Here is a 27,147-nt window from a genome sequence, read left to right on the forward strand (position 1 = left end):
ACGCTGCTGGCCTTGAGCAGCAAAATGTCAAAGGAGTGAAGGGGATGTGCTTGTTTGAATTTTAAATAATCACCGCGGGCTGGTTAAGAATTCCTGGTTTTGTGATGTGGTGTCCTGTTATCATTTGTTTTGCTTTCAACGACGTGGAAAACGTGCCATTTTCAGGGAGGAGGGTCTGGATAATAGGGAGGTTCATGGAAAAGAAATCAAAACAAGATTGGAAACTCCCCGAATGTTCAAGCATCTCAGAGCACATGAGTGCAGACGCAGCAGCAGCTGAGGAATCAAGGCAGCCTTTCCCATGAATCATGTATTTCTTTGTGATCACAACAGCGCTTCCTGTCCGAGTCAACAGTGCATTCAGGGTGGAGTTCACAAGAAAATCTGTCTTAGTCACGAAATATCAATTTTCAACTCTTTAATACAGCCAGGCAACATCCCTGGAAGAATATTGTGTCCAGAGCTTGCCAAAAAGGTTTTTGAAGAAGTCTTGAATCTTATGTCCAGTACAGAAGGAGTTACAAAGTTATTAATAATTCAAGGCATGTCCCCTGCCCGGAAAGAGCTGTTGGAGGCCTTCTGGGAAGGGTGGCCCTACTGAGAACTGCGACGGGAGGATGAAGCTGAGAACCACAGCGGAAGGCATTGGACCTGACGCGGTTTCAATAGCCCCCATTGAACCATCAGTCTCTCCGGAGCCAGACCCGCTGAGCGCATCCACTCTGCCTGCTGGTCCTCTGCTTTGCTTTCTCAGCAGACAAGGGCAGGATAGTTCAGCTGTCACTACAAAGGGCCGGTCTCACAAGCATTTGCCTGCCTGGATGACAAAGCAGAAGCTGGAGGACTCCCTGCCCAAAACACTGCCCCCTCACCTATTACAGCATCTGAGATGCTATAGAGAGTTCTTCCGGTAGACAGTGTGATGAAACAGAAAGAGCTTGGACTCCAATTTCAAGCAGACTTGAGCTCAAGCCTCAGCGCTCCTGCACACTGTAGACGTTTAGCAGCCACTTCTGTGAACCCTTGTTTCCACATCTGTTACCTGAGAATAATGTATGCGAGAACGGTGAGACAAGAGAGACTTAAAATATGCTATTTCCCTTCCTATCTTTTCTGAAGCTAGTAGGGTAAACACGCCAGAGCTGAGTGACATCCTAAGCTCTTATGCTGTGGCAAATTGGAAGTTCCTATAGGGAAATTAATTACTACCTTCAGCTGTTATCCACATATTGGTACTCTAACCACTCAAGGATGTAATACCTTTGGCAAAGAGTTCTCTCTTGTGGCTTTTTCCCCCTTATTGTCATAATCTTCTCACTTCATTAGACCATCCTAGAGACCAAAGACTATCTCTTCTTCATTTTTGTATTCCTGACACATGGCATAGAAGGTGTTCAATATGTGTCTGTTGGATGAATGGATACATGTATGGAAAGGATTTCTAGGGAAAAGAGTCAAAGGGAGGCAGTATTAGTTAAAGGAGAAAGGAACCCAAGACTCAGAAGAGGAAGGTAAGAAAGTCCCCAAATAAAACCTTTTTTTTTTTTCCTTGCCTAATCTAAACTTTTATCCAGAATAAGAACTGTTGCTGCTCACCATGTAAAACAGCCAGGACATGGAAGCAACCTAGATGTCCATTGCCAGATGAATGGATAAGGAAGTTGTGGTGCATATACACAGGGGAATGTTACTCAGCTCTAAGAAGGAAGGCATTTGAGTCTGTTCTAATGAGGTGGAGGAACCTAGAGCCTGTTATCCAGAGCAAAGTAGGCAGAAAGAAAAAGACAAATACTGTATATTAACACATATATATGGAATTTAGAAAGATGGTACTGACGATCCTACATGCAGGGCAGTGAAGGAGACACCGGCATAAAGAACAGACTTGGACTCTGGGAGAAGGAAAGGGTGGGATGATTTGAGAGAATAGCATTGTAACATATATATTACCATATGTAAAATAGATAGCCAGTGCGAGTTCGATGTATGACGCAGGGCACCCAAAGCTGGTGCTCTGTGACAACCTGAAGGGATGGGGGCGCGGGGTTCAGGATGGAGAGACACATGTATGCCTATGTCAGATTCATGTTGATGTATGGCAAAACCATCACACTACTGTAAAGTAGTTATCCTCCAATTAAAAATGTTTAAAAATTGCTGCTGCTGCTTTAGAGAGTAGCTACATCACTCCTCCAACTCCCCTCCCCCTACCAACCCCAACAAACCCCTGCAGGGTCACAGGTGCTGCTAAGGGTGATGATGATACTGTGGAACTGGGCTAGGAAACCACCTTTTCTTAAAATGACTTTGGCAATTTTTGCAACTATTTTGCTGCTGATTTTAGGAAGGCTTTTAAGCCACACCTGCTTTCTAAGCCACACCTGCTTTCAATATCTTGACTACACTGAGTACAGAACAGGTAGGACTTATTATAATACAAATCCAGGCTCCCTGGGGATGGGATGAGTGTCCAGGCTCCTGGGATGAGTGCCTGAAGGGGGCGTGCAGCCTATCTCTCAGCCTTCATGAGCTTTCCCACTACCCCAATGCATCAGTGCAGGCTGACCTGTGCCCCGTGTTGAGTGCCAAAGCCTCGTTTTATTTCTGATGGTACCTGTCGCAGTCAGACATTACATCCCAAAACAAAATTTAAAACAAAGCTTCCCACCCATCATCAGAATGATCTTTATCTCCACCTGAGTCACAGATCAATGTGGTCGTATTTTAAACATGGCTACCTCATGGACATGCCCTGCATGCAGGAACTGGAACTCCGACTGCCCTCTCTGACCACCACTTCACTTTAAAACTCAAGTGCTGGGAGGCAGGATGGAATAGACTATGCGATGGAATCAGTACCCCTAAAGTCCGGGGACTTGAAAGCCCCAGAAGTTTATTTCTTACTCACGACATACTCTGATGCCAGTTGCATGGCTCTCTCTCAAGGGGTGAATCAAGACCATATATATTCTATGGGACTTCCCATGTGGTCCAGTGGTTAAGAATCCATCTGCCAAATCAGGGGCCGCAGGTTCAGTCCCTGGTCCGGGAAGATTCCACATGCCGAGGGGCAACTAAGTCCAGCACCACAACTACTGAAGCCCAGGTGCCTACAGCCTGTGAGCCTAGCTCCCGCTTGCTGCAACTAGAGAAAGCCTGAACAACAAACACCCAGTGCAGCCAAAAGTAAATACATAAATATTTTAAGAAGAACATGTATATTCTCTACAAATTAGCGGTTTCAAGCAATCTCTTATTGATGCTTTTACAAACAATCCTGCGTTTTCCAGAAGGGGAAGGGGGCAATAGGGAGGAAGAAGAGAATGGAAGCCAGATATCTCTGGGTAATTTTTATAAGTGGCCTTTACTAAAAGTCTATGAAAAAAAAAATCCCATAAAAATGACCAGTCTCAACGATGGAGTTAGGTTTGCTAACTAGGAAGAAGGCAGATGAACAATGGGTGAGTGAATATATTTGTGATTCAGTGTTTAAAGTCTTCATGGGAAGTTCGTCTAGCGATGACACTAGGCAGCAGTTTGGACCTAGCAATGCAGTGAACGAAAAATTCAGCGCACCTTCCATCCTCAAGCTTCAGTGAAGAGTGAGCAAGACTTCATGGAGGTCCACGCCCTACCTCGTGTGGCTCAGCGGCCGTTAGCAATAAAGGGTTTTATTTATAATGAGAAAGAGTTGAAATATGGAAGGAAATGATAGAATGACAGGATTTCCTGTAAAGTGTATGCACAAAGCAATAATACACACGGTGCCTTTACAAACAGCTCCAGTAAGTTTTACATAAACGCCTGACATGACCTTCCGTGTGTCTGAGTTACTTCAGTTACAGTAACATCAGAGACAGAGGCCAAAGCATTTACTCTAAATTTAAATTTACCATAGATTCAAATGATGTCCTAATAATGGGAATCAGTATATGAAAATCAATGCATACTTCATGTTTAGACATACACAGCGGGGAAAGAATACCAATGCCCTGATCTCCTTTTCTTTTAAAATGTTACACTCAAGGAGCACCAGCAGACTGGTGCTCAGCAAACTGTGGACTTCATTAAGCAATTAAGAAATGCAAGTTGACAAATCAGCATTCCTAAATCGTCTGGGAATGACTTCACTGAGGTTTCCCAAATAATTAACAAGTCCAACACTTTTTCCTTAAGAGCCAAGAACTTTGCAGTATTAAAGAATCATTTCATTAGTTGATTTTAAGATTCTCGGACGTCTCATTTATAAACATTTGTCTGTACAACTTTTTTGGTTCAGCTGCTAAGTCATGTCCGACTCTTTTTTCACGTGTAAAGCATTTTACGTTTAAATTATTTAACTTTTAGAAATAAAGGGGAGACAATCTCATTCCAGTTTCTTCCTTTATATTACTTTAGTCAACTGATCGCTACCAAAGAAAGCAATTTCCTAAAACATTTTATTCTACTTCCAGATGACTTTCCAGTACTTTATCTGGAATAGATATCTTGATGTTGCCTCAGCACCCACATAGGAGTGACTGGAAGGCAAGACACTGATGAAAGGGGACAGGTGAGAGTAAGGAGAAGGGTAAGCCTTAGGGTCTTGGTGTATCAGAATAACATGAATCGCTATTCAAAATGCATGTCCGGGGCTCACTCTCCGAGGTTCTAGTTCACTACAAAGAGCGTGATGGGCACACATTTCTTTGCCACCCGGACTGTCCGAGCACTTGTGCCGCGTCTGGGGGTCACCTCCCTCCGGTGTGCAGAAGTAGCCAGCATTGCGCATGCCTCCGCCAACGTCACTCCTGGCCCCGCCTCTTTCCTCCCCACGTTTTCTATGCACCTACATTTTCTTATTTATTTTCAGTTGATCTTGATAAATGATGTGCATCTTTATAAGGAGACTTGAATTCCTTTCATTATGTGGATAATTTTAAAGTAAGTGAATAAATAATAATGCTGCCGGGCACGCTTTTCCCTAGGCAGAGTTTCTATTCGGTATTACAATTCTGTCTTTTCCATGACCATTTGGCTCACTACAGAATTCCACCCTTGTGGTTGCCTCCTCACACCCTCAACCCTGTTCCCCGCAGAGCACCGCAGAGCACCTCAGACTCTTCATTTATACTCAGAATAAACTTAAATCGGCATACCACCCCTCCCACGGGTATTTGCTTTTTCTCCAATTGCAAACTAAGATGTACTACCCCGAATGGATTTTAGATATTAAGGCAATGGGAGAAAATAGAGAAAACCAAAAGGTGTCTTCTCAAGATTGCAAAATAATTTCACCCACACAGGATTATTTTTGCTTGTGACTTTTTAAAAAGATCCTTCTGAGGTGGACCCTTTGTAAAGTATTTGTTGAATTTGTTACAATGTTGCTTCAGTTGATATTCTAGCTTTTGGGCCCAAAGGCATATGGGATTTTAGTTCCCCAACCAGGGATTAAACTCTCAACCCCTGCACTGGAAGGTGAAGTCTTAGCCACTGGACCACCAGGAAAGTCCCACTTGTGATAGTTTAAAGAAAAATGCATTGTCAGGTGGGTTCTGTACCACTCAAGCCATATACCCACTGTGTAATTCCAGCTGGACACCTCGGGAACATAATGACAATATCTGAGGACCTACAGGGCAGGCGTCCAGTCCTAGCCCTCTCCAATGACTAATCACTTCGTGGCGTTTTATCACTGCCCACCCAATCACCATACGCATTAATCCAAGGCCATCCTTGTGACTGCACATCCACTCACAACAACTGGACTTCCTGTGATAGCCAGAACCACCCGATTCATAGCGCTAGGATATCTCCGTCTAGATGGTATGAGGTGACAAGCACAGACGTGAATCCCCCCTTTTGTAGAATGGCTCCACCATTCTTGTGATGAGTCATCTGTCCTCCACTTATTCCTGCCAAAGAGATTGCTAAGAGATTATTTTACCACAGAATGATAGAAACTACAGGGACTGTTGTGTTGGAGAAGACTCTTGAGAGTCCCTTGGATTGCAAGGCGATCCAACCAGACCATCCTAAAGGAGATCAGTCCTGAGTGTTCATTGGAAGGACTCATGTTGAAGCTGAAACTCCAATACTTTGGCCACCTGATGCTGACTCATTTGAAAAGACCCTGATACTGGGAGGGATTAGGGGCAGGAAGAGAAGGGGATCACAGAGGATGAGATGGTTGGATGGCATCACTGACTCAATGGACATGAGTTTGGGTGAACTCCCAGAGATGGTGATGGACAGGGAGGCCTGGCGTGCTGCGGTCCATGGGGTCGCAAAGAGTTGGACATGACTGAGCAACTAAACTGAACAGGGATTGTATTTATTCTTGTAATAAAAATGCTGACAGTTGTTGAGATTTTTACTTCCTATCAGGCAATTTTCTCATCTCTGTGATGTAGGTACAATTGTTCACATTTTAAGCCTGGGAAACTAAGTCACAGGAAAGTTAAATAACCTGCTCCTCAGGGCAAAAAATTTAGGAAGTGACAAATCCTGTGTTTTAACCCTGGCTCTGACTCCAGAGCCTTTGCTCCAAATGACTAAATTATGTAGATTTCAGTATAAAACAACACATGAACGCAAAATGGTAAATCCGTAAAACAGGCTACAGTCATTAAAATTTAATTCTGGTACATCTCTTCACAGGGAAAATAACTGAACATCACTGATGAATTTGAATATGCTCAGTACTTACACTCTCACCTTTCTTCCTTCTAATTGCACATTGTCCTAATGGTATTCTGAACCTTTACACATTCAATTGCAAAGAACATTTCCAAGGCTTTTTCGCTAGAGGTCACTCTCCTGTGGAGTAGGGTTGTCTTATTCAGTGTATCCAGCAGGTGTCACCAGAGTCCCACAGATCCTGAGGTTGCTTTTTTCCACCAACTACACTGATACTAAAGCATCTCACTTCTGTCCAGAGAGGTTATGCTGTTTATGCTTTCAATAAAGTTTGAAATAGAACACAGTACTTGGTTGCCAAGATGTCTGTCTGTGTTAGTTGTTCAGTCCTGTCCGACTCTGAAATCCCACAGACTGTAGCCCACCAGGTTCCTCTGTCCATTTGATTCTCCAGGAAAGAAGACTGGAGTGGGTTGCCATTTCCTTCTCCAGGGGATCTTCCTAACCCAGGGATAGAACCCAGGTCTCTTGCATTGCAGGCAGATTCTTTACCATCTGAGCAATAGTCTACCCAAAACTCAAACACAACTCATTTATCTTCTGGCAACACAAAACAAAATAGGATATCTTGTTTGCAATCACAAGGTAATGGAGGGAAAGATAAGAAGGTTAATGGGTAGGAATGACAGCTCAGACTGGGTTCAAGGTTGTTTTCTCAATAGTTTTCACCAAAAACCACACTATACCTCAGACCACAGACACAAATGAGCGCTTCCAACATTTTCATTGTTCTCTCAACAGGATGCTCCCAAGTGTCAGCTTGGGCTGCTGTAACCAAACACCATAGGCTTAACAACAGAATTTATTTCTCAGGGTTCTGGATACCAGGAAATTCAAGATCAAGTTGCCAGCCAATTCAGTTCCTGGTAAGGACTCGTCCTGGCTTGTACACAGCCGCCTTCTTGATGCATTCTCACCCAGGAGAGAGAGGAAGCAAGCCCTCTGAAAGCTCTTCTTATTAGGGCACCAATCCTGTCCTGAGGGTCCTGCCCTCATCTTTGTTGTTCAGTCGCCCAGTCATGTCTGACTCTTTGCGACCCCATGGACTGCAGCACGCCAGGCTTCCCTATCCATCACCATCTCCCAGAGTTTACTCAAACTCACATCCATCGAGTCGGTGATGCCATCTAACCATCTCATCCTCTGTCGTCCCCTTCTCTTCCTGCCTTCAATCTTTCCCAGCATCAGGGTCTTTTCCAATGAGTCGGCTCTTCACATCAGGTGGCCAAAGGACTGGAACTTCAGCTTCAGCATCAGTCCTTGCAATGAATATTCAGGGTTGAATTCCTTTAGGATTGACTGGTTTGATCTTGCTGTGCAAGGGACTCTCAGTAGCCTTAGATATGTCATTAAACTTTGTCCTGATTTGTTTGATCATTCATAAATGGAAGTTACAGTATATTCATCCTATTAGGTTATTGGAAGAATAAAATGATATAAAATATGAAAAAATAATAATGCCTGGCATAAAGCAGCCCTCAATAAATGTTAAGTTGTATTAGCTCACCTATTAGGTTAATTGGCCTTCACCATATATTATTAATAGAATCACCTGGGGAGCTTTCAAAAAAATACTGATGCCCAGACTCCACCCAAGACATATTTTTTTAAAAAGATTTTAAATGTAGCAGCTCAGGTATTGATATGCTTTGGCCTTTCCAAGTAAGCAGCATGCCCTAGGTTTGGGAATCATTGCATTATATTGCTACCATTGACAACAGAAACTACTCATCTTTGCATCTCCATCACTTGGGTTAACATTGCACATATGAAAGAAATCAATAATGTTTGTTGAACTGAACTAATATGAGAAGATCCAGAAGGACATCATGTCAAAATATATCCTCAAGGCACCTCCCAAGACCTAGAAATGGTTTTAGATGTCACTATTTCCCAAGGCCACACCTATATACCCAGGAGTGGAAGGTTTACCAGAGTACATTTAAGGACATTCAGGGAATAACGAAGGGAGGGAAACACTGATCAGGTGCAAAGTTTTCCATACCCAAAATTTCACACCAAACCCAGAATTCACACTGATGGAACGCTAACAATTGTAAGGCTAAGTTAAACCCTCATTTGGAGGGCTTCAGCATAGTAAAGATACTGTCCAGTCTCCAGAACTATTCACTAGTCGTTTCCTGATTCTTCCAGCAGGATTGGCTGTACTCCGAACAAGCAAAATGTACTACACCTGGGTGCAGCATGGCTGATAAAACTTACTAGCTCAACAGAAAAATGCTGAACTATCGAAGATTAAGGAAAGATAAAGGACATGGATTTTAGGAGCTGAAAACAAAATAATCTGGAGTTTTCCCTCAAGAATTTAGATGCTGTTAAGTCTATTGAGGGAATCACAGGAGAATTTTTATACTACTTCACAAAGGGTAGATGCTGGGAATCATGCAAACTGGAAAGATAAAGGCTCAGATTGCTGAAATCAGGAGCTATTATGAGGTCCTCTTCTTCCTTGTGTGTCTGCTTTGCAATGGTTATTGTAACCACAAAGGAGACAGCATTTTGAATCACTTTGTTGTTTTTGAGTGTTCTTTCACCTGACTATCCCCAATTCAATAGAGCCCAGTTTTAGTATTACAGAATTTTGCTAAAGATTTTCTTGGAGTCTATCAAAAAGCATTTATTAAGTACCTATATGCTCGAAGCACTGTACTAGATACTTCAGAGATTGGATTACATACATGATACAAGCTCTCAAGTGTTTCATAATATCAATAATTCAACTACAAAATGGTTCAACTAACGACTCAGAGCTTGAACAGACTGTGATAATACATTTAGCACTTTGTGCTTACATGGCAATTTCTTTGCCTTTACGCTGAGGGAATTTCAGAGTGTCTCAAACCAAGTACCACTTATTATAAGCCTGAAAACATATCTCAGTGGGAACACCAAAGACCATACACTTTTTTTCCCCTCACCTGAAAGCTCTATTAACAGCTGGCCATGGATATGCCAACCGAGTGAGTAAATCAGATGACTACACATGAACTGAGTGAAAGATTATTCCTAATAAACTGATGGAGAGCTATCGCATTATCGTCTGCAGTGAAATAAACATCCAAGCTCTTTCACTCCTAACTCTGAGGCCTGTACCACCTTCTTGCCCCACTGCAAACCTCTTCATTATCTTTATATGATCACCAGCCAGAGGCAGAAATCCAGACTTCCCTTCTAGAAAGTGAAAAGTATCAAGTGAAACTCTGGATGCTGTCACTGTTTGGCATCTTTTTGTTTTCCTCCTAAGTCTCTAAATGTAAGAGGCTGGAATCTGGGGACCTCAGATGGCACGATTTCTGTTTTGTCATTACGGGGAAGAATTTCAGAGTAAGGAAGAGGGAACGAACAATACAATTACTTGGCAATGAATCATTTTATTGAAATCTGAATCACGCTCATTGGGCGTTGCTGTCCTAACTTCCTTCAGTAATTTAAAGCGTGCAGGAAGCGCACGTCTACTATCTTCTAGCAACCTGTGGGTTCTTTGCTCTGCCTCAGGTTTAAATTGTAACTTAAATCATGGCTAATCAGCTCACCAATCTGGGGATGTGGGTGTACTCAAACTTGGTCGGGTCGATCCTTCCTGTGGCCATGACCTAGACTTTAATATAGACCATATATTCTCCTTTTAATCATCTGAGAGCACATCAAGGGGGCTCAGATCCACCTCCTCATTGTTGGAATCCCTTACATATTTGTTTCTGCCTTCTCCCACTTCTAACCTAAATCGTATCTGCCTCTCCTTTTTCCTCTGATTTTCTTATGAGCTATGAATCAATTGTAATTTACAAATGAAACTTTAAATACATTTGCATCTACTTGTGACTACATATAATAATCAAGTCACAGAAGATAGAAAAAAAAAAAAGCACGTTTAGGCAAAACCAATACAATATTGTAAAGTAATTAACCTGCAATTAAAATAAATATATTTATTTTAAAAAATAAAAAATAAAAGTTCACTCTTAAAAAAAAAAAAGCACGTTTATTTACAAGAGTAATTTTTAAACATACACAGGGACTTTCCTGGCAGTCCAATGGTTAAGACTCTGCACTGCTGGTTCACAAGGCACAGGTTAGATCCTAGTAGGGGAATTAAGATGCCACAATCCACACTGCTCCATCTAAAAAAATAAGTAAATTTTAAAAATTTAAATACATATATATACACACAAACACACACGCAGTAGGGGGGAAAAGAATCTGTCTTTTCAATAAATGATGCTGGGTCAGTTAGGCAACTAACAATAAAAGTTTTCCATACCTCACACCATTTACAAAAATTAATTCCAGGTGGATTATAGATCTAACTATGGAATAGAAAGCAATAAAGTTACTAGAAGATAGCAGAGGAAAAGATTCATTACCTTGGGATAGAAAAATCTTTCTTAAACAGGATACAGAAAACACTTTCAACTGAAAAAAGTGATAGAAAAATTATACTTCATTAACTTTCTGCTTCTCTCTCGTTAAAACTTTTTAAGGAGCTTTTTAAAAGATTTTTTTTCATGTGGATCATTTTTTAAAGTCTTTATTGACTTTGTTACAATATTGCTTCTGATTTATGTTTGGGTTTTTTGGTCACGAGGTATGTAGGATCTTAGCTCCTTCACCTTGAACCCACGCCCCCTGAATCGGAAGCACAGTCTTCCCTGGACCAACAGGCAAGGCCCAACAGAATTCTGTATTTGTGATGCAAAATACACCAGCTGCATAATAGAAATGAAAATAATCTCTTTGGCCTCAATGCTCTGAAAGCTCACAGCGCTGCGTTAGCATGTTGGCTTTCGCATTCGTTTTGCTGGGCGCTGCAACGACCCCTTTAAGTCTGAAGACGCACACTTTCACTCTGGGAAGCTCTCCTTCTCTCATCCCTGTTGTTTCTCTCTCTCATTTAGGTCCATTTTGAATGTCCTGTACAAGTTGTGGACCGCACAAGCTGCACAATGACAGACAACTCGCCTGTTGTTGGACCTGCTGCAATGGTTCTCTCACGCGTACCTCATTTTTTCCATATGGTTTTACTCAACTGCCTGAGATTTCTCTTCAGCTTCCCCCACCCCCCACCACCCAAGCCCACCCTCAGGTATTCCATAGCAATTTTGTTAAGAAAATCTTTCTTCTTATCTGATTTTCCCTTTTTTAGGGTATCTTTCCCTTGTGTTACAAACCTAGAATTTTAAAGAGATTAGTCATTAGAGAAAAATAAAATCATGTTCTCTTATGTTTCCTGTGTCATTGGTTTCGTCTCAGATCAATTTTCCTGCTTGCTATCTTGTTCTTCCTCGTTCATTTCCATGATCTTCAGTCATCGTATTTAAGACTGGAGAATCGGAAAAGCTGATGGGATGTTCTGAATCTATGGCTGAGTCTGTCAACTGGCAGGTGTTGCTTTAAGAAGATGGACAGGAAGGAAGCCCACGTTCCAGAATGCCAAAGGTGCCCTGATTTTGCCCAGACATTTCTTCTCCTCCAGATTGTGTCCACTGTATTTAATGTCTCCAGAAAAAAAAAAAAAAAGAAGAAGACCCTCCATTATTTCTCACGTTACTTTCGCTGCTTTTAGCATCCCCTACCGTGCATGGTGGGGTTTCCCTGGTGGCTCAGTTGGTAAAGAGTCTGCCTGCAATGCAGGATATCCAGGTTTGATTCCTGGGTTGGGAAAATCCCCTGGAGAAAGGAATGGCAACCCACTCCAGTATTTTTGCCTGGAGAATCCCATGGACAGAGGAGCCTGGTGGGCTACAGTCCATGTGGTCACAAAGAGTCAGACACAACTAAGTGACTAACACACACACACACTGTGCCTGGTGTCTGCAAATTTTGAGCATTTGCAACATTCAGCATGGCCAGCAGGCCCTCTTTTGACAGCAATGTACATTGTTTCTAGGCGATGGGCCACCTATTCTATATTATCAGCTGTTGTTTCACCTGTTTTCCATCTTACCTAATAGGTTAAAATCCTTGTCATCTTTCCTCTCCTTTGCTGTGATGATTTTACACATTTTTTTCATTATTACAAGTTTTCACTGGGATGTAAGAAAGAAAAGTTAAAAGGCATGAGCTCAGCTCCTCTACTTGAAACCAGAAATCTTAAAATTAATTTGACTATTAAAAGGAAATTTATATCCCAAACTAGACTACATTATTTGCACATAATTAAGGTAACATGTTGGAACTTCCTAATTTATAACCCATCATGTAATGAGCACAAACAAATAGAATCTAAGCTTTTTCTGATTTTAGAGAAGATGTAGAGAAGAACACCAGGAAATGAAAGTAGTGCCTGAAGAAGAGGAATCCACAAAGACACTGGGGAACTGCTCAGAAAATCAGGGCTGGAAAGACAGGCAAACTGTCAAACAGCTCTCCTTAGGTGTGGCCTCACTGGTTTTCAATCCTATAATGACACCACACCCAGGAAAAATATTTTTATATGATTTTGGAAGTTTCTTTTTTTAATATGGAAAATATTATAGAGGTTCTTGGTTACAAGGCTACTTATGGATCACCATTGGTTTCTAATTTCCATTCGTTCACAATCTATTTATTGATGACCTCTTACTGTTGGACAAGTGCAACTAACTGCTCTAGATACCAAAAAGAGCAAGGCCATTATAAACCAAAAAACAAACAAATTCCCCCCTCACATTCTAGACCTACAACAGTTTTACAGTCTTATGGTAAAATGGAGAGATTAAAATAAACACATTTACCTCAAGACACGCCATGAGACCATGGAAGAGGAAGCTCCGAAGTTTATCTTGAGATAAGGAAATAATTGTGGGCAACCCAGGTGGCTCCAAAGAAGGCAATGGCACCCCACTCCAGTGCTCTTGCCTGGAAAATCCCCCAGACGGAGGAGCCTGGTGGGCTGCAGTCCATGGGGTTGCTAAGAGTCAGACACGACTGAGCGACTTCACTTTCACTTTCCACTTTCATGCATTGGAGAAGGAAGTGGCAACCCACTCCAGTGTTCTTGCCTGGAGAATCCCAGGGACGGGGGAGCCTGGTGCACTGCCGTCTATGGGGTCGCACAGAGTCGGACACGACTGAAGCGACTTAGCAGCAGCAGCATCAGGTGGCTCAGTAGTAAAGAATCCACCTGCTTATGCTGAAACTGCAAGAGACACGGATTCAATCCCTGGGTTGGAAAGATCCCTTTAGAGAAGGAAATGGCAACCCACTCCAGTATTCTTCCCTGGAAAATTCCATGGACAGAGAAGCCTGGCGGGCGAGAGTCCATGTGGCTGCGAAGTTGGACACGACTGGGTGACTGAGCACACACATGCACACACGAGGAAATAATTGTAGAGGCCATAATATTCCAGCCTAGACTCGGAAGAGCAGGAATCTGCAACGTGTGAGCTGGGACGGGCATACCAAACAGCGCTGGAGAAACACGATGTGTTGGTGAGCATGTTACGCTTGCAGACTTATAAGCGGTTTGCTGTTTCTGGAGCATGCAGTGTAACGAGAATAATTCTATTTGGCACTACATATAGCAAATGCAAATTAGTGGGATATGGACCGTTGCTATCACAAAAGTGTTTATAAAGTAGGTTGTTATCAAGTGTATAAAAATACTTTGCAAATAGTACAGAAACCCTGGCATTTCCTCCTAAGCCAAACTCATATTTCAGCTTCTTTAAAATCTCCTTAGGTTATCTCTTAGTTTCCTCTATTAATAGCAAATCATCTGGCACAAAAACAGAAATACAGACCAATGGAACAAGATAGAAAGTCTGAAGATACATCCACTCACCTATGGACACCTTATCTTTGACAAAGGAGACAAAAATATACAATGGAGAAAAGACAGTCTCTTCAACAAGCTGTGCTGGGTCAACTGGTCAACTATGTGTAAAAGAATGAAATTCGAAACTTCCTAACACCATACACAAAAATAAACTCAAAATGGATTAAAGACCTAAACGTAAGACCAGAAACTATTAAACTCTTAGAGGAAAACATAGCAGGACACTCTCTGACATAAATCACAGCAAGATCTTCTATAGCCCACCTACTAGAATAAAGGAAATAAAAACAAAAATAAACAAATGGGATCTAATTAAACTTAAAAACTTCACACAACGAAGGAAATCATAAGCAAGGTGAAAAGACAATCCTCAGAATGGGAGAAAATAATAGCAAATCAAACAACTGACAAAGAATTAATCTCCAAAATATACAAGGAGCTCATGTAGCTCAATACCAGAAAAACAACCAATCAAAAAGTGGACAGAAGGCCTAAACAGACATTTCTGCAAAGAAGACATAATAAACACATGAAAAGATGCTTAAAATTGCTCATTACTAGAGAAATGCAAAGGAAAACTACAGTGAGGTATCATCTCACACCAGTGGAATGGGCATCATTAAAAAAATCTACAAACATCAAGTATGGAGAAAAGGGTCCCATCTTACACTCTGGGTGGGAATGCAAGATACATGTACCCCAATGTTCATCGCAGCACTATTTATGATAGCTAGGACACGGAAGCAAGCTAGATGCCCATCAGCAGATGAATGGATAAAGAAATGGTGGTACATATGCACAATGGAATATTACTCAGCTATAAAAAGGAACGCACTTGAGTCTCTTCTAATGAGGTGGATGAGCCCAGAATCTATCATACAGAGTGAAGTAAATCAGAAAGAGAAAGACAAATATCGTATATTAACACATATGCATAGAATCTAAAAGGATAGTACTGATGACCCTATGTGTAGGGCAGCAAAAAAGATAGAGACATAAAGAATAGACTTTTGGACACAGTGGGAGAAGGAGAGGGTGGGATGACTTGAGCGAACAGCATTGAAACATAGACATTACCATATGTGAAATAGATAGCCAGTGGGAGTTAGACGTATGACTCAGGGAGCCCAAAGCTGATGCTCTGTTACAATCTGGAAGGATGGGGTGGGGTGGGAGGTGGGAGGGGGGTTCAGGAGGGAGGCGTCACATGTATGTCTGTGGCCAATTCATGTTTACATACGGCAAAGACCATCACAATATTGTAAAATAATTATCCTCCAGTTAATATAAATAAATAAAGGTTTTTTTTAAATAGCAAATCATATTGGTCAGGTTTTCTTCTCTCCTAGAAATGCAGTTTTCTCCTTCTCTTAAGAAATTCATTGAAGCTAAAACTAACTTCTTATACACCCATCCTTTATCACACAGTCAGGGATGTGCACCCATAAAACTTTGTAAACAGCTATTTACTGTGTCATTTTCATCAGATCAAAGGCACATAGAGTAGTTGAACACTTAATTCTATTTCAAGCTGGCAAATAGGAGTTATATGTACCTTTCACATCTTACGAAAGCGGAGGCAACTTCTATTTTCTCGTTTTATACAGGGAACACATGAATTATGAGGATCAACAAATTCACAAAAAGACACCCGATAGTAAAGACTTTCAAAATAAAATGAAGTACTGGTACAACTCAAACTGAAGAAGACGCTTAAACCAAGGTTCCAGTCACTAAACTTTTTCTTTAAATATCAAAACTGATAATGTATTTTAAGATGTTTGACTCCAGTTTCAAAGGCCTCACTTTTCCATTTCACATTTCTGGCTTACTCAAGTACTCATGGAGGATTTTTTTTTTAATTTATTCTTGAATTTGTTCTAACATCGTGTTTAAATATAGAATCTCTGGTGAGTAAGCATTTCACCACAGTTTACTCCTAAATAAGCCCATATGCCCTTTTTCATTTTTAACACTGAATCTGTATATATTTCGATTCTTTTCTTATCTAAATAAAAAGGAATGGTTTAAGCTAGAAAGTGTTCTTCACAATACTTCTATTAGTGACCAATGTTGCAAATCACGTTAAAAATTTTTTTTTGTTTTGTATTGGGGTACAGCTGATTAACAAACAATGTTATGACAGTTTCAGGTGAATAGCAAAGGGACTCAGCCATACAAAGACAGGTATTCATTCTCCCCCAAACTCCCCTCCCATCCAGGCTGCCATGTAATATTGAGCAGAGTTCCATATGCTGTACAGTAGGTCTTTGTTGGTTATCCATTTTAAATGTAGCAGTGTGTACATGTCCATCCCAAACTTCCTAACTATCCCTTCCCCCCTTCCCACCCCCACCCGTTTCCCAACTATATGTTCGTTCTCTAAATCCATGAGTCTCTTCCTACCTTGTAAGTAAGTCCAGAAAATCACAATTTAAAAAAACATTTGCCTTGGCAAAATTTTTACCAGATGATGCATTCAAATAACAAGAACTGGTAAATCATCTATTATCAGCATAATGCTCAGCACGGAAGAGTAAAAAGAATGAACATAAATATAATCCCTATGCATTAAGAGCGGGCTTCCTGGGTAATTCAGCTGATAAAGAATTCGCCCGCAATGCTGGAGACCTGGGTTCGACTCCTGGGTCAGGAAGTTCCCCTGGAGAAGGGATAGGCTACCCACTCCAGTGGGTATTCTTGGGCTTCCCTGGTGGCTCAGACGGTAAAGAATCAGCCTGCAATGTGAGAGACCTGGGTTTGATCCCTGGATTGGGAAAATCCCCTGGAGGAGGGCATGGCAACCCACTCCAGTATTCTTGCCTGGAGAATTCCATGGACAGAGGAGCCTGGCGGGCTGCAGCCCATGGGGTTGCTAAGAGTGAGACCCGACTGAGGAACTAAGCATGCACGTACATCTTCCCGAGGAGACAGACAGGTCACAATAAAAGGCTATCAATAATTCCATGACAAAGGAAAGCGTGATATGTAGGTTTCCTAAACTTTCCAGTCAAAGTATCTCCCAGAGGAAATTTCCAGACTCCTCCTCTGGAGAGCTTATTGATTAGGTCTCGGAAAGAGTCAAGGCGTCTGCATTTATAAGAGCCAGATATTGATGATTATTAGGATAAAAGCAAAAGCAAAGCAAGCTGCTATGCCCACAGAGTATTTCATGAAGACAGTAAGCACCCCACAGAAGCTAACAGGATGGAGAAGCTTTAACTAGGTTTGAGAGGTGGGACAGGTTGTGTATGTGTGTTTGCACGCATGTGTATTTTAAGAAGTGTGCTAAATAACATGGTTGGCTGGGGCAAGAGAGCTCATTTATTTTAGAAGTAACAATAATTAAAACAGGATTTTATTCAGGCCTAGAAAATTTTTACTTTGAGTCAATAGATAATGCAAGGGTATTTGAGCAGAGGAATGACGTGATGAAATCAGCTTTTTAGCGATATTAATGCAACAGGGGCATTTAGGATAGGTTCCTGGTGACAGCCAGGAGACCTAGCCATTCATTTCCGTAGAAAGTATACATCAAACAACCAAATGATGTGAAATGCCCTGGGCTTAGGGGGGAGAGTGCACAGCTGTAGGCCCCAACGGCCAGAACTACAGCACCAATTCTGTGAATTCTCTACGTTTAATCTTTTTTTGTTACTAAAATTTCCTCTTGTCGCCTAACCATCCTAACGGCTTTCACTTCTGTATTTATGCTAATTTGCCTAGCTATTTGGAGTGGCTGCATTTGCAATTAAAATGTTTTATGTGGTTGTTAGAAAACTAGTCTGGAAGTGAGATGAAAAACAATGTTGTCCTATCCAAAATACACTTCAAAGACTCTGAGGAAAAAAATAATTAAATCCCTATTGATAGGTAGCCAGATCTTAAAATACAGAGAATAGGTAAGGAAACTGGTTTAATGCTAATGCACTTATCAGAGCAAAGAGGAATCAATCAGTATTTATAATCATGACTACTGAAAAAGATTTAAGTTTATAAGCCTGGTGAATCTCCTGGTGATTGGAGACTTGGTCTCTGGGATGGAGCTTAGTAAACATCAGGTATCTCACGTAGAACTTTTGAACTCAGTAAGAAGAGGCACCATCAGATACCAAAGTATTATTTGTGTAATGAGTTACTGTATCACACATGCCAACCTGTAAGAAATAGCAAATTTCTTCATTTTCTTTCAGTCAACTTAAATCTCGTCCTGAAAATCCCATCCCCACCCCATTAAATGATGGGAAATTTAATCTGAATTATCTTGCCTGGTCAGACTCAGAAGGTATTTATTTTCATTGGAGTATAATTGCTTTATGATGTTGGATTAGTTTCTTCTGTACAGTGAAAAGAATCAGCTGTACGTGTACCCATATGCCCTCCCTCCTGGACCTCCCTCTCACCTCACCCCTCCATCCCGCCCACCTGGGTCATCACGGAGCACAGGATTGAGCCCCCTGTGCTATTGAGCAGGTTCCCACTAGGTATCAGTTTTAGACACGGTAGTTTATTTATGTCAAACCTAATCTCCCAATTTATCCCACCCTATCCTTCCTTCTCTGTCCACAGCTCCATACTTTATGTCCACCTATCTATTCATGCCCTGCAACTAGATTCATCTGCACCATTTTTCTAGATTTCCACACACATGCATTAATATGTGATGTACGTTTGTGCTCACTCAGTTGTGTCCAGCTCTTTGCAACCCCATGAACTATATACCCCGCCAGGCTCCTCTATCCAGGGGATTATCCAGGGCAAGAATATTGGAGTGGGTTGTCATTTCTTCCTCCAAGGGATCTTCCTGACCCGGGGATCGAACCCGCGTGTCCCGCATCTCTTGCGTTGGCAGGCAGATTCTTTACCACTGAGCCATCTGGGAGGCCTAAGCTGTGGTACATATGCGCAATAGAATATTTCTCAACCATAAAAAGGAACAAAATTGGGTCATTTGTACAGATGGACCTAGAATTTGTCATACAGACTGAAGTCAGAAAGAAAACAAAGATGGTATATTAACACTTGTATGTCAGAAGGTATTAAAATCATGTATATATAAATGCAACAGAGGTCGCAAATTGGTACCCACTGGCTTGGATTTAGTTCACTGGTGTGTTCTGTTGGCCTTTGAAGCATATATAAATAAATAAATAACATTTGTAGATACTAAAATGTTTCTAAGTATCAATAGTTGCAACAATTAATACAGGAAGTACTCATGTAAAATTTGTGTTTGGGGCTTCTCTTACAGAATCATAAGATCTGGCAATATTTACAAACAGTTTTTAGCCACAACTGCCCAGAGGTGGAAAAACCCTATCTCTCTTACAAAGGGTATTTTTTTTTTTGTAATCGCCACAAATCCAGCCTTCTTCATTAGCTCACCCACAGTGCCTCAGTCATTTTATTTTACCTCCTGACTCTTATAGGCATTAGATTTTTTGCCACTGTGGCCTAGTGGGATTTGGGGGAGAAATGTGACCTGTGTTCCTTGACTATGTAAGCCAACTACACACATGTTTAAGGTGCTCTGAAAACAGGACCCTAATACATGAGAATTGTTTTTGAAATCTTTATGTTGTTAAACCACTGAGGCCAGCATGAGAAATGCCAGAATTGTATTGGGTCTTCCAATGTCTATTCTCCAGTTTAGAATTTTTTTTAATTAAATAGAGAAGGGACATATCAATGGTTTTTCAGCACTAGGACAGTAAAAAATCATGACAAGGACCCTAAGTTGGGGTTCAGGAAATTTTCTTGCCCCAAGATTCTCAGCTATGTTGAATCAGAAATTATAGCCTATATAGTTGAAATCACTTGGAGTCCTTTGCCAGAGATCACAAGTAAAATTAGTCCTGTGCCATGAACTCCCATATTCAGTGGTACGGGTATAAGAATACCCAAGGGTTGGTGGGGAGAAGCTCTTAATTTTGTTCTTCATTAATTGGGGTCAACATGAAATATATATGAAACACCCAAAGCTATGCCTGATCCCTTTGATCTTAGTCTGTAGTCATATCTTTCCTCATATATTAGTAAGATTTAAAGTTGCCTTTTGCTTCATGCCCAGACAAAGCAGACTTCAGGCCACAATAATGAGTGGTAAGAACTGAAACAAGCTAAAATATGCAAAAATAGAAAACAAATTCACTATAAAACAAAACACATGTTAAAGATTGCTCTCAAAATGAGATTAGCTAATATTAATAGTAATTTTTTATTACTTTTGTTTATTTTATTATTAAATGTATCTGAATTAATTTAGGATTGTATTAAAACAAGAAGAAAAGAAGGAAAGAGGGAGGAAGAGAAGACTGAACAACTTATCCTGAAACTGCTTGCCAAAAAATGAAAGGGATTCAAAAGATTTTTGTTTCATGATTGATGTTGACCATTATAGAAGTATTGATTAAGGATGGCTTTTGAAAAAAAAAAAAGGGTCAATAATGGTCAGAGAAGGCGGGAGGACTAGGGGATGAAGAGGATGAGATGGTTGGATGGCATCACTGACATGATGGACATGAGTTTGAGTAAGCTCTGAAGTTGGTGGCGGACAGGGAAGCCTGGTGTTCTGTAGTTCATGGGGTCACAAAGAGTCGGACACGACTGAGCAACTGAACTGAGCTGAACTGAATGGTCAGAGACCTAAAAAAAGTACTATGGATACATTTAAAAGAGCAAGTAACCTTCATCAGTAAGTTTTAAGTATCTTTGGAAAATTTATAAAATGTTCTATCTTAAACCATGAAGAGCCCCTATGGTATAGGCCAATCTCCCAGTTCCAGAAATGATGGCAAACTCACTCAGCTCTAAAGGCAAATGGAGCATTAAGGTTAATGGTATAACCAAGAAGCAATTTCTAATGTCTTAAGAGATATGTAGCAATAATTGGTTGGAGAAGGAAATGGCAACCCGCTCCAGTATTCTTGCCTAGAGAATCCTGGGGACGGAGGAGCCTGGTGGGCTGCTGTCCATAGGGTTGCACAGAGTTGGACACGACTGAAGTGACTTAGCATGCATGCATGCATTGGAGAAGGAAATGGCAACCCGCTCCAGTATTCTTGCCTAGAGAATCCTGGGGACGGAGGAGCCTGGTGGGCTGCTGTCCATGGAGTCGCACAGAGTCAGACACGACTGAAGTGACTTAGCAGCAGCAATAGCAGCAGCAATAATTGGTAAAATTACAGGGGAAGATTGATAAATTGATAAATGTAGCTGAGATTTTAACAGATCTCAGAAATTTAATAATAAAGCATAAGAAAAGTAAGTGAAGACACAGATTCTTTAACATGATTAATAATTTCACATAAATAGTTATATAACCAACCAGCAAATAAAACTTCTTTTGGAGCACACAGGAAACTTGGACCAAGTTCTGCAGAACTATCTTCAGCAGATCTTTACCTACATCTCACTGACAGGCAGGTGTCTGATGGCCACTCCTCAGCTGTGCAAAGCTTATAAGCAGGCACTGGGATTTGCCAGCCTCTATTTGATGCAGTGGTGAGGAATCCACCTGCCAGTGCAGGAGATGCAAGAGATGAAGGTTTGATCCCTGGGTTGAGAAGATCCCCAGGAGCAGGAAATGACCACACACTCCACTATTCTGGAAAATTCCATGGACCGAGGAGGCTGCCGGGCTAGAGACCATGGGGTAGCAGAGTCAGACATGACTTAGCATACATGTGTGCACACACACATACACACATTGGAAAGGCAGGTGGGAATGGAAATGTATCAGCCAAACTTCAACGTCTGTCACACCTTAGTTATGTCTCGGTCCTACCCTGACTTGAATGATCAAGAGTAACTGGATCTAAAAACTCACGTCCTAAGTGTTCACATGCAGAATTTCGAAGGCATTGCCTGCTAGCATCCAATCCATCTGATAGAAATTTTATATACGTCTCTTTCAAACTCCTTAGTAGTCGTCCTACTTTTTACTCTCTGGAAGCTTTTGGGATCTTTATATTTACTTATTTTCTAGCATTCTGAAATTGTGTGTGAATGTGTCTAGAAGTGAGCCTTTTAAAAATTCATCCTACTCAGTAATGAACCCTTTTAATCTGATGACTTGAATGCCTTTCCAATCCTAGAAGCTTTCTTCTATTATTTCTTTGACACATATTATCCATTTTCTCTTCCTGCCACTTTAATTAGTAGCATATGTTGGCTCTCCCAGATTGTCTTTCTGTCCTCTCTTTTTAATTCTTCATTCATTTGGCTGCATTAGGTCTTAGCTGCACACACGGGATCCTTCCTTGCAGCACAGTGGCTTTCCAGCTGTGGCGCTCTGGTTCCAAAGCACACCGGCTTTAGTAGTTGCGGCTCGTGGGCTCAGTTGCTCCACAGCATGTAGGACCGTAGTTGCCTGACCAGGGATCAGACCTGCGTCCCTTGCAAAGTGGATTCTTAACCACTGGATCACCAGGGAAGTCCCTCTCTTCTTTTTCTTGTTTCATAATTTTGGACTTTCTCTCATTTTTAAAAACTTCTGTATCTATGGCCTTTCTACTCAAAGTGTGTTCATGGCCCAGCAGGGTCGGCTTCACCTGGGAGCTTGTTAGAAATGTAGAGCTTCGGGTCTCACCTCAAAACTACCGAATTAGACTCTGCTAATAAGATCCCCGGGTGATTCTTATGCATGTTAGTCCTTGAGAGGTACATGGGATAATTTTCAACTTTTATCTTCTAGTTCTATTGAAATATTTTTATTGTCACATTCCTATTATTAGTTAATAGTAGCCCTTTCCTATAGTGTTTCTTTTTCAAAGCCTTCAGTTTTGCTTTATCTATATAATATTTTCTGAGACTAATTATTTTATTTCAAGCCCTTTTTTGTTTCTTGAATTATCTGTTTCCTCTGGGATTAATTTTTTCTTGTGTATCTTGATCTAGCTCATTCATGTTTTTTTCCCCCTGATAAATCTGTTGATCTTTGTTAGTTCCTTTATTGTTATTGTCGTTTACAATGTCAGTAAGTCGTATCCGACTCTTTGCGACCTCATGGACGGTAGCCCACCAGGCTTCTCTGTCCATGGGATTTTCCAGGCAAGAATACTGGAGCGGGTTGCCATTTATCCTCCAGAGTATCTTCCTGACCCAGGGATCAAACCTGCGTCTCCTGCATTGGCAGGTAGATTCTTGACCACTGAGCCACCAGGGAAGCCCTAGTTCCCTTATATTTAAGGATAAAAGAGGTGATGGATTATTTCATCTCACGGTGTGAGTTTCTCCTTCTACTGCCTCCTGTTAAGCCTCTTTCCCTAAATGGGAAGCTGTTATATGTTGGGGAGACATTTAGTGTGTATGCTGTACTTCTTTAGGGAGTCCAACCCAGTGCTCATAGTGGAAAACATAGCCTTCAAACAGTTTAATTTCCTTAGGTATCAGGATTTTTTTTTTCTTTTGGTGATGCAGCCTCCCCACTCTGCTTCCCTATTCTCTGATTCACAGATTCTAACTGGTCTCCTAACTACACAGCTACCCCACCTGAGGGGCTTCCCTGGTGGCTCAGCAGTAAAGAATCCCCCTTACAATGCAGGAGCTGCAGTTTCGATTCCTGGGTTGGGAAGATCCCCTGGAGGAGGGCATGGCAACCCACTCCAGTATTCTTGCCTGGAGAATCCCACAGACAGAGGAGCCTGGGGCTACAGTCCATAGGGTCACAAAGAGTCGGAATCGACTGAAACAACTGAAACAACTCAGCTCACACCCCAAAACTGAACTGCAGTTTGAGCTTCAGCTCCCCCATTACATTAAGACGCTTCCGTCTCCTTTGGCCTTCCAGATTTGTTTGAAATTTCTTATCTGCTGATAAATCCCCTCACCATTTCCCCTCTTACAGTGTTTACATGACTTTTTACAATTTCATAGCGAAATATCAGTGGAGTCTCTGAAGGAACACGAGGCGATTGCTTGTGCTCAGTCCATTATCTTGAGGCAGAGGTCTTGAGAGCACTTTGTGGTACTGTGCAGTATTGCAGTCATAAAAGGGAGGGCTTTGGCTGTAGGCTTCAAGCCATGGTACCCACCATGGAGTTGTACTTAAAGATGATTTCTGAAAAGAGTACTACAGCATTTAGAAGGAATGTCAAGCATCCCACGATGCTTTTGTAGACAAGATGATGTGACGTGGGTGGATCTGTATTCAGTGAAGTAGTCAGAAAAGGCTGAAACAAGGGCTGAGAGAGGGCTTTAAAGCTAAAGAGCAGACTGCTTAGTAATCAGACTTTTTTATATCATTATTGACATAATGACATTGAGAATGCACTGATTACATCCTTAGATAAAGTAAATGTAGAAGGCTAATAGATTTGACAGAATGACAGTCAGAAAGGTAGTAGGTTGAAATGATGGGCTTAATCCAGGAGAAAAAAGTTTAATATAGACAAATGTAAAGGCTGGAACTTGGCCCAGGAAACCAACCGCACAGGAGTACAGATTAAGAGCAACAAATGCAGTGTGATACAGAGGCTATAAATAGCAAATGGGATTTTAAGTCCGAATGGAAGTATAATAGAGGCCTTCATAGGTCTGGTCTTCTCTGAGGCAGGCCATCCTTAATTGTAGTACTGTGTTGGGAGCCACTGTCGAGGAGGAAAACCACCCTCTGGAGCTGATCTGAGGACAAGGGTTTGGCTGGCGAGATGATCATATGAAGAACGAGTAAAAGAAGTGAGGAAAAGTATAGCTGTTTATGTCGAGTAAAAAGTGTGGCCGTTTTTTTTTTTTTTTTTTTTAAAAAAACATTCTTTGAAGGATTATATTGTGGGAGAGGAATAAAATCTATGTAGTGTGACTTTGGGTACAAGCCTGAGACAAATGGGTGAAAGTTTTTATGGCAGCATATTTGGGCTCAGTTTGAGATAGAATTTATAGCAAACAGAGCTGAAATCAACTGGACAATGAATCGGACTTCTCTGTCACTGGCACCGTGTGATCCTTGTCAAAAATCCACGTAGAGGCCAAGCATTGGTGTATGCTTATTCTTTTCAACTCTGAGATTTTACGAAGAATGAAAGGAAATACAGGAGGAGGAGGAGGAGGAAAGGAAATACAGGTTTGATGCTTTATTGAGTTAGAAATGAAAAAAAGTCAGCTTAACTATATCTGGACAATGAATCAGTACTTTACAAATTACGGCCTTGTTTTCAGAGAGGCCTAGGATTTCTCAGATCCCTTGGAAGGCAAGAAGGAATATAAAATGGTGATTAATCAGATTGGCTATTCTGGTATACCAAAAATGAAAAAGGCTTGGGCTTCCAATGGAGCAGTTATCTTAACTGTTCTCCAAAATTTCCCCACTTTATGTGAATTAAATTTTTTTTTTATTATTTCATTTTTCTTTGTCTGTGTCCCACAGCATGTGGGACCCTAGTTCCCTAAGCAGAGATCAAAGCCATGCCCCTCACATTGGAAGCATGGAGTCTTAACCACTGGACTGCTAGGGAAATCCCCACCTTCTGTCAATTTTAATTACTCGCTCCAGGCATGTATTTAACATCATAAATTACCAAGAATTATATGAGTATTACAAAGGTCAAGTTCCTTTTATGATTGATGTTGAAGTTTAATAAGAGAATCTTTAACCATTGTTATATTCTTGGTTATATGATAACTTCTAGGGATAGAAAAATGTTCAGGTTTGTAAGAGTATTAATAACTAAGTTCTTTAATTCATTCAAATAATTAATGACCTCTTCACAGATTTATAGTGTGAAGGATAATCTCTAAAAAGCTAGTTTTACAGTACATTTTACAAAATAATTCTAATGGGCTAGTTTAAAAGACTCAAGAAAGGTCACGGTCCCTCGCCTCCTTCTGTCCTTACTTCTCTCCTCATCTGGCAGGAACTGCACGGTCACTGTTACCATATTCGCAAACACTTCATCCTCTGTTTTCTTGTCCTTCTGTTGCCTTGTGATTCCTTCTTGGTTAAATCACAACCCTGAATAAGTCCACCTCTTGCCTCCTCTGAGCCTCTACCCACGTGGTTGAATGTGGCTGAGAACTGAGCACAATTCTTACTGTGAATTCAGTCACTAGTTTAGTCAAGGCTATGGTTTTTTCAGTGTATGGATGTGAGAGTTGGACTGTGAAGAAGGCTGAGCACCGAAGAATTAATGCTTTTGAACTGTGGTGTTGGAGAAGACTCTTGAGAGTCCCTTAGACTGCAAGGAGATCCAACCAGTCCATTCTGAAGGAGATCAGCCCTGGCATTTCTTTGGAAGGAATGATGTTAAAGCTGAAACTCCAGTACTTTGGCCACCTCATGCAAAGAGCTGACTCATTGGAAAAGACTTTGATGCTGGGAGAGATTGGGGGCAGGAGGAGAAGGGGACGACCGAGGATGAGACGGCTGGATGGCATCACTGACTCGATGGACATTAATCTGAGTGAACTCCGGGAGTTGGTGATGGACAGGGAGGCCTGGCGTGCTGCGATTCATGGGGTCACCAAGAGCTGGACATGACTGAGCGACTGACCTGAACTGAATCTTGAATAGGCCCTTCATGCCACCTGCTAGAAATACCACGGTCCCCTTCTCCTCTTTGTATTCATTCATTTTTGGCTGTGCTGGGTCTCTGTTGCTACATGTGGACTTGTCTCTAGTTGCAGAGACCAGGGGCTCCTCTTGAGTTGCGGTGCAAGGGCTGCTGTTTGTGGTGGCTTCTCTTGTTGTGGAG

The 27,147-nt window shown here is 41.3% G+C and overlaps 1 pseudogene; it reads left to right on the top strand.

Moving 5' to 3' along the window:
• LOC102191705 overlaps positions 4,673–27,147 on the top strand; it is a 28,237-nt pseudogene continuing 5,762 nt past the window's right edge.

The sequence above is a fragment of the Capra hircus genome, chromosome 9 (assembly GCF_001704415.2).
Source record: "Capra hircus breed San Clemente chromosome 9, ASM170441v1, whole genome shotgun sequence".
Taxonomy (NCBI): domain Eukaryota; kingdom Metazoa; phylum Chordata; class Mammalia; order Artiodactyla; family Bovidae; genus Capra; species Capra hircus.